The sequence below is a fragment of the Gymnoscopelus braueri genome, assembly GCF_963280865.1.
Source record: "Gymnoscopelus braueri genome assembly, chromosome: 2".
In the NCBI taxonomy this organism is placed as follows: Eukaryota; Metazoa; Chordata; class Actinopteri; order Myctophiformes; family Myctophidae; genus Gymnoscopelus; species Gymnoscopelus braueri.
In genome coordinates this window covers 35,652,953-35,659,752 of record NC_137604.1, presented here as the reverse complement: position 1 = coordinate 35,659,752, position 6,800 = coordinate 35,652,953, and the positions used below count along the sequence as shown (strand labels likewise).

Sequence of the window (6,800 nt, the reverse complement as noted above, 5' to 3'; positions counted from 1 at the left end):
TCCAATCGGGGCTCCGAACGAGGAGAAACCCCGTATGTGGCGTCGGTTGCCTAGCAACGAGTCACGGTAAACAGCGTGTGTCCCACTGCTCGATTCAGAACCGTGTTGTGGTCTGTTGGGCCGTGGCGATCCAGGACCAAGGAAACAGGCGTGATGACAACGTGGGCCACGGCCGTAGGTGGAAACTGAAGCGATTGTGCCGGGAATCGACATACCGTCTCACTCACACAATGATAAGAGCTCGGAAGGACCGTCCCTTTTAGGCCGGGTTGGCTGGCATGTAGCAGTAATCAATCTGCGTTGTCGCGGCGATCATCAGCGGGACGTCGGGGGCGATCAGCGCTGTTCAGCGGCGTCCAGGAGTGGAAACTGGGAAGGAGGAGAAGGCTCGTAAGTAACGGTCGGGTTTGCAATATAGCGCCACACTCACACAAAGCTGGGTCTCTCTCGTGGATAACGTCCCTTTTCAAGCAGGGTTAACAGGCCTGTCAGCAGGGGCTCGGTGTTGTCGGGCGAGCAGCGTGGTCGTGGTGGCGTGCAGCGTAGTGTCGGGCGTCTGGTGTAGTCAGCGGCGTGTCTCGCTGGCCGCGCTGCCGAATAGTGCCTCCTTTATACTGCTGCCGTCCAATACCGGCGCGTCAGGTATCACCACGCCTGTTTCGCCGCCCTCTCATTATACCTGCAGCGGGAAAGGAGAAACATAGAACCAACACAGGCACTCGCCAGTATAACACCCTCCCCTCCATCATAACTCAGTCCATAATGTACATTGTCCGTTTATATCTATTCATTGTCAAGTTCATGTCCACCGGTGACAAAAGTACAAAAGTATTGGTATCAAAATGTACTTAAAGTACCAAAAGTAAAAGTACTCATTATGCAGAGTTTCCCATTTCAAGTTTTCAAATGTATAAAAATCTTTTGAAAATAGCAGATCTACAAGCTCACAATGCGTTGCAATGCCACACACACACACACACACACACACACACACACACACACACACACACACACACACACACACACACACACACACACACACACACACACACACACACACACACACACACACTTCAGGAGCACTTAGGGGGGAGCCCGGGTTCGAACTGGGAACCTTCTGGTCCTCAAGCGGCCGCTCTACCTCCTGAGCCACTGCTGTCCCTGTAATGGAAAAGGACCGTGGATGAAATGAAACAGAGTTACAATTTAAACATTTTATTATTGGCTATTGTAAAAAATGGTTGCACCCGTGCGCCAGAGGACTCCGCAAATAATTGCGTTATTATTAATAATAAAGGCCCTGCCTCCCCCTCATGTCAAAGTAGCAGTGATGCCTCCCCCTCATGTCAAAGTAGCAGTGATGGTAAAAGTACTAAAATGTTTTACTTAAGTAAAAGTATCAATACTGCAATATAGAAATACTCTGTAGTAAGTAAAGGTCCGGAATTCAAAGTTTACTTGAGTAAAAGTACAAAGGTATTGGTATCAAAATGTACTTAAAGTACCAAAAGTAGAAAGCACTCATTATGCAGAGTGTCCCATTTCACAAGTTTTCAAAAGGTATACAAAACGTATACAAATCTTTTGAAAATAGCAGAAATGTATATTAGGATGAAGTGGTTAATGTATGTCTGTCTTGTAATAATAATCAAAATCTAGAGAGAGAGAGAGAGAGAGAGAGAGAGAGAGAGAGAGAGAGAGAGCTGTTCCTACGAGCCCCTCCCCTCCTGTTTTTGTCAGAATCGTTCATAAATACTAGCGTTCTTCTATTGATTATTATGTTAATAGCTCTATATTATGATAGTAATCATAGACAGTGCTATAGAGTGTTTATTCAGTAACAGGGTCTCCATAACTCTCCAGTAAACAGAAATACATTTTCATGTCAGGATAACAATTTCATCCAATCTAGAGAGACAACTCATACAGGACAAGTCAAACTGACATGAATAAAAAACAGACAAACTTTGAACAGGATCAAAATCTGATAAATAATCTTTGTGGGGCTCTCTAATGATTGGCTCATATTAGCAACCGATCTACAATTGTATTTTCTATTTATAAAAAAGCAGGAGAGACAGTGAGACCTTTGTTAATGTTAAAAAAAAGAAAACAGTTCCAATTACACAAAGATCTTGTGGCCCCCCTGTAGTAACTCTGAGGACCCCCTAAGGGTCCCGGACCCCCTGTTGAAGACCCCTGACTTACAGTACATTTACAAAAAGTGTCAAATATCTCTAAATTGTGATAGTGATCATTGCTATATAGTGTTCAGTAACATCACTCTGCCTCTACAACTCTTACAGTTATCTAGTAAACAGAAAGTGCATTATCAGACCAGGATCCCAATCTTATCCAATCAGGAGAGAGAACTCATAGAGGATACAGGAAAAACTCATGAAAAAGGATGTGATGACACGAAGATGTGAGCAGAAACTAAATGGAACACTTTGAATTTTAATCTGATAAATGGGTACTTATATCTCTCCTGATTGGCAACCCTTCTGAACATGTATTTTCTGTTTAAGAGACAGAGAGACCCTGTTACTGAACTAACACTCATATAATATAATAATATACTCAAACAATATAATATAATATAATATAATATAATATAATATGATATACACCCTAGCTTGGTTTTTCCAAACATATCACTAACTAACTAAGCTTTTATGTTGTCATGATAAAAAAAAGTTAACAACTTAAGCTCTATAGACTTTATCATGACAAATAGTGACAATATCTGACCTGAAAAATGAATAAATAAATAAAACGTGTATACAAAAATTTTTATAAATAAAAAATGTGAAAATGTGCCCAAAATAGGGATAAGAGGGTTAAAATAGTCGATCTACAAGCTCACACTGTGTTGTGATGCACTGGAACACAGGTTAAGTTATCGTTCTGACTTACAAGGTTTTCCACCAAATAGTGATGATATTATGTGTCACATTGTCCTCAATAATTCACTGCAGCTACTGTAAAACAAAGAGTAAAACACAGGAGCTACTGATGTGCTGTCTCACCTTGATGACATGTAGTTTGTCTCACCTTGATGACATGTAGTTTGTCTCACCTTGATGACATGTAGTTTGTCTCACCTTGATGACATGTAGTTTGTCTCATCTTGATGACATGTAGTTTGTCTCACCTTGATGACATGTAGTTTGTCTCATCTTGATCATAGATATAGAAACCTAGATACCTCATTGGCCTCTGCAGTTCATTGGAGCGACATGCTTGGTATGGTAGCCACCATATTTCCGGGGGGAACGGGCACTGGCCAATCACAGCGTGTTGACTACTGGCCAACCACAGCGCGTCTTTTCCAGGACTTGTCAGAATCTAGTTGTCCCGCCCCCACCTGCGTCTGATTGGCCTACTGAACGCCCCCTTCTGTGACGCACACGGAAATTTCCAGCTGCCCCCCAGAAGCATAGAGGAAGCGGAAGTGCGTCCGAGATGCCGACGCTTCAGAGCCAGAGGAGGCGTCTACCTTTATATAGCCAAATTCCATTCCCCAAAGTTCGGTCACTCGCTCACTCTCCTCGCTTCCTCCACTCGCGCCTAAGCCCGCCCCTGCGAGGAGCCGAGGATTATTTGCGAGGACGGAGTGGTCGAGCGGTTGCCATCAAAGGATCGGACTGCACTTAGCGTCATTTCAAAGCGACGGCAAATTCCGCGATCACTTATGACGTCTCAAACAGCTGGACCAGAGCTGTGGATGAAAATATACATGCATAGAATAATATGCAGGTATAGAATAATACAGAATATAAGAATAGACAATTCATCAATGTGGATGGCCACATTGTTATCTTTATAGTTAACATTTTGTGCAAAGCCATTTATTCCTGAAATAGTGAACGAAGCGCCAGGATGAGCAAACTTACATTTATGAATTAAATCCTGACCCGTCCCTCTTTTTGCTCGTACAGTCCCCAGACCCCCCACCCCCCGCAGCAGTCCCGCACGGCACTGCTGCTTATAACAGCCACCGTATATTACAGAGTATGTCTGACTCTGAATTACATCATTCATGCAGGGTGGCCATACGTCCTCTTTTACCCGGACATATCCTCTTTTGGGGGGCTGTCTGGGGGGGTTTTATAAAATCCTTCAAATGTCCGGGGTTTTGAGAGTTTGGGTGATATCCCCCCCACTTCTGGGACGAAGAAAAAAGAAAAAAACTCAGACGATTTTGTGATTTTGCTTGATATTGTTTGATAGCGAAATAAATCATGACTGATAGACATGAAAGAAGACCCTTCACAGCTAATATAGAATTTTAAATTTTAAGAATCGGTTCAGAATTGAACGAGTACGGCTATAGTTAAAGCGTAAAGTGTCCTCTCCTATATTCAGTCTATATATAAATACAATACATTATTTTAAACAAAATCTTTGTCACAGTAATTTATAGTAGTCCATGCACTGCATTGAGGCATGACGCAAGGAGAGAAATGAACTATCAGCTTTAGACAGAAAGTGTGCACAATATATTACAATGTATATAATTGTATTATGCTTTATATCATACAACGCAATAAAGCCAGTGGCTTGTTGCGTCTTTTCTGTTAATTTACACTGTGTGTGTGTGTGTGTGTGTGTGTGTGTGTGTGTGTGTGTATGTGTGTGTGATGCGCAACGAGTGATCGGTGGGGGCGAAGGGGGGGGGGGGGCAGCCGGTGTTTTCGGCATGGTTTCGGGTTTCAAGCATTGTTTGTGTGGCCACATGTGGAGGAGGACCATGTATACGTCACGGGAGAAGGGAAAAAACAAAAAAAACATGTTCACGTGATGCGGAAGTCTGCCGCGGAGGAGCTGTGGAGAGTGGTCGAGCCTACACTTGATGTACACTCGCTAAATGCGGAAGTGGAGAGCCTCCTCGGCTCCTCCACTCGACTCCACTCGCCTCCTCCAAGAAGCAACTGAATAATTAGACCCTGACTACTTCCGGTTTGGAGTCAGAGTGACCGAGTGGGAGTGAGCGAGTGGCCGAGATTTTCGGATTTGGAATTTGGCTTATGTCTATGACCTTGATGACATGTAGTTTGTCTCACCTTGATGACATGTAGTTTGTCTCACCTTGATGACATGTAGTTTGTCTCACCTTGATGACATGTAGTTTGTCTCACCTTGATGACATGTAGTTTGTCTCACCTTGATGACATATAGTTTGTCTCACCTTGATGACATGTAGTTTGGGCAGGAGGATGAGAAACCTCCTCTTGGAGACGCTGGAGGTGTGGTTCATCTCCTCAGACAGGAGGGGTTGCTCTAGAAACTCCTCCATCTGTCTTGAGGAGGAGAGGATGGATGGATCAGGAGTCAGGTCCTCCTGCTGCTGTCCTGGAGAACAGAGCAGAGTTGATTTCGTCGACTAAAACTATGACGAAAAATGTTCGCCGACTACATTTTATCACTGACAAAAACTAAATAGAAACTAAGTAAAAACTAAATAAAAACTAAGTAAAAACTAAATAGAAACTAAGTAAAAACTAAATAGAAACTAAGCTAAAATTACTAAAACTAAGACTAAATATATTGACAATTTCGTCAACAAATAAAAACTAGACTAAAATGTCAGTGAGGTACTTGTGGAGAAGAGATCCAGTAGAACTAAAAGACAAGTCATTTTATGTTTGGTTGCAATCAGGTGTTGTGCTCTGAAAATAGTCGATCTACAAGCTCACACGCGCTGTGACGCGTTTTGAGCTTGTAGATCAGCTATTTTCAGCATGCAACCAAGTATAAAATCAGCCATTGCGACGCCATCAAGGCACCGCCACAATACATTTTAGTCGACTAAATCAACTGTAGATTTAGTCGACTATAATCTTATGATGTTTATTCGACTAAAACTAGACAAAAACATTTCAGATGACTAAAACTAAAAACAAATAGTTGTCAACAAAACTCCTCAATCTTAACCCACCTGTTCCAAGGCTGCTGTTGTCTTGAGGAGGAGAGGATGGATGGATCAGGAGTCAGGTCCTACTGCTGCTGTCCTGGAGAACAGAGTCCAGATGATGAGACCTGTGGATGAGACAGGGGACAGGAGACAACAAGAGAAAGCTTGTTGAATGAAAACAAGACAAAAACATTGAGTTTCAGGATAAAATCATCAATACCTGGAGGGGCCAGTGGTTACAAACTCCTCAATCTTATTTTTTTCTTCTTTAAATTTATAGTAGACAATCATTGTTTACCCCCTTTTTCTCGTCATGACAATTCATTCCTCCTCACACATTTCTGCGTTGTCACGGCTGTTCCTACTGCCAGTGAGGAGCCCCCACCAGGAGGACGTAGAGCCTTCGTCCTACTCTTCCCGACCAACACTCCCTGCTGACAGGTGCCGCCCCAACCTGTAGGAGTTCATGCAATGATCATTATTACCCTCCTCCCGGCTTCCCTCACCTGAACACGGGCCAATTGTGTTTGCCTAGACGGCCGACAAAGCTGGACGCACCACGGTGGATTCGAACCCACAGCCTCCATGGTGGTGGGCAGGGACTTTACCACTGCACCACCCGAGCCTCCTCAATCTTAACCCACCTGTTCCAAGGCTGCTGTTGTCTTTCCATGAACTTATTGCTCATTAATAAAAAAAACAGAAGCGTTAACCACTTGCCCTGTAGGGAATACTGTATGACGAAAATCTACAAGAAGATCTACATGCTCACACTGTGCAATGCACTCGAACACAGGTTATTGTTTTCCAATTCTTGAAAAGTAGTGTAATTATTATAGGTTAGCTATCTTGATTAAGACATGCATTTATAGGCTTCGCCGTG

At 43.1% G+C, this 6,800-nt stretch overlaps 1 long non-coding RNA gene across 1 annotated transcript; it reads right to left on the bottom strand.

The window, feature by feature from the left end:
- Positions 1-1,087: 1,087 nt before the first annotated feature.
- Positions 1,088-6,043, bottom strand: LOC308096767. Its single transcript, XR_013934152.1, has 3 exons — positions 5,942-6,043; positions 5,192-5,355; positions 1,088-1,161 (listed from the first exon to the last, which is right to left on the bottom strand). It is a non-coding gene; the product is annotated as an uncharacterized lncRNA (long non-coding RNA).
- Between the last annotated feature and the right edge of the window lie 757 nt (positions 6,044-6,800).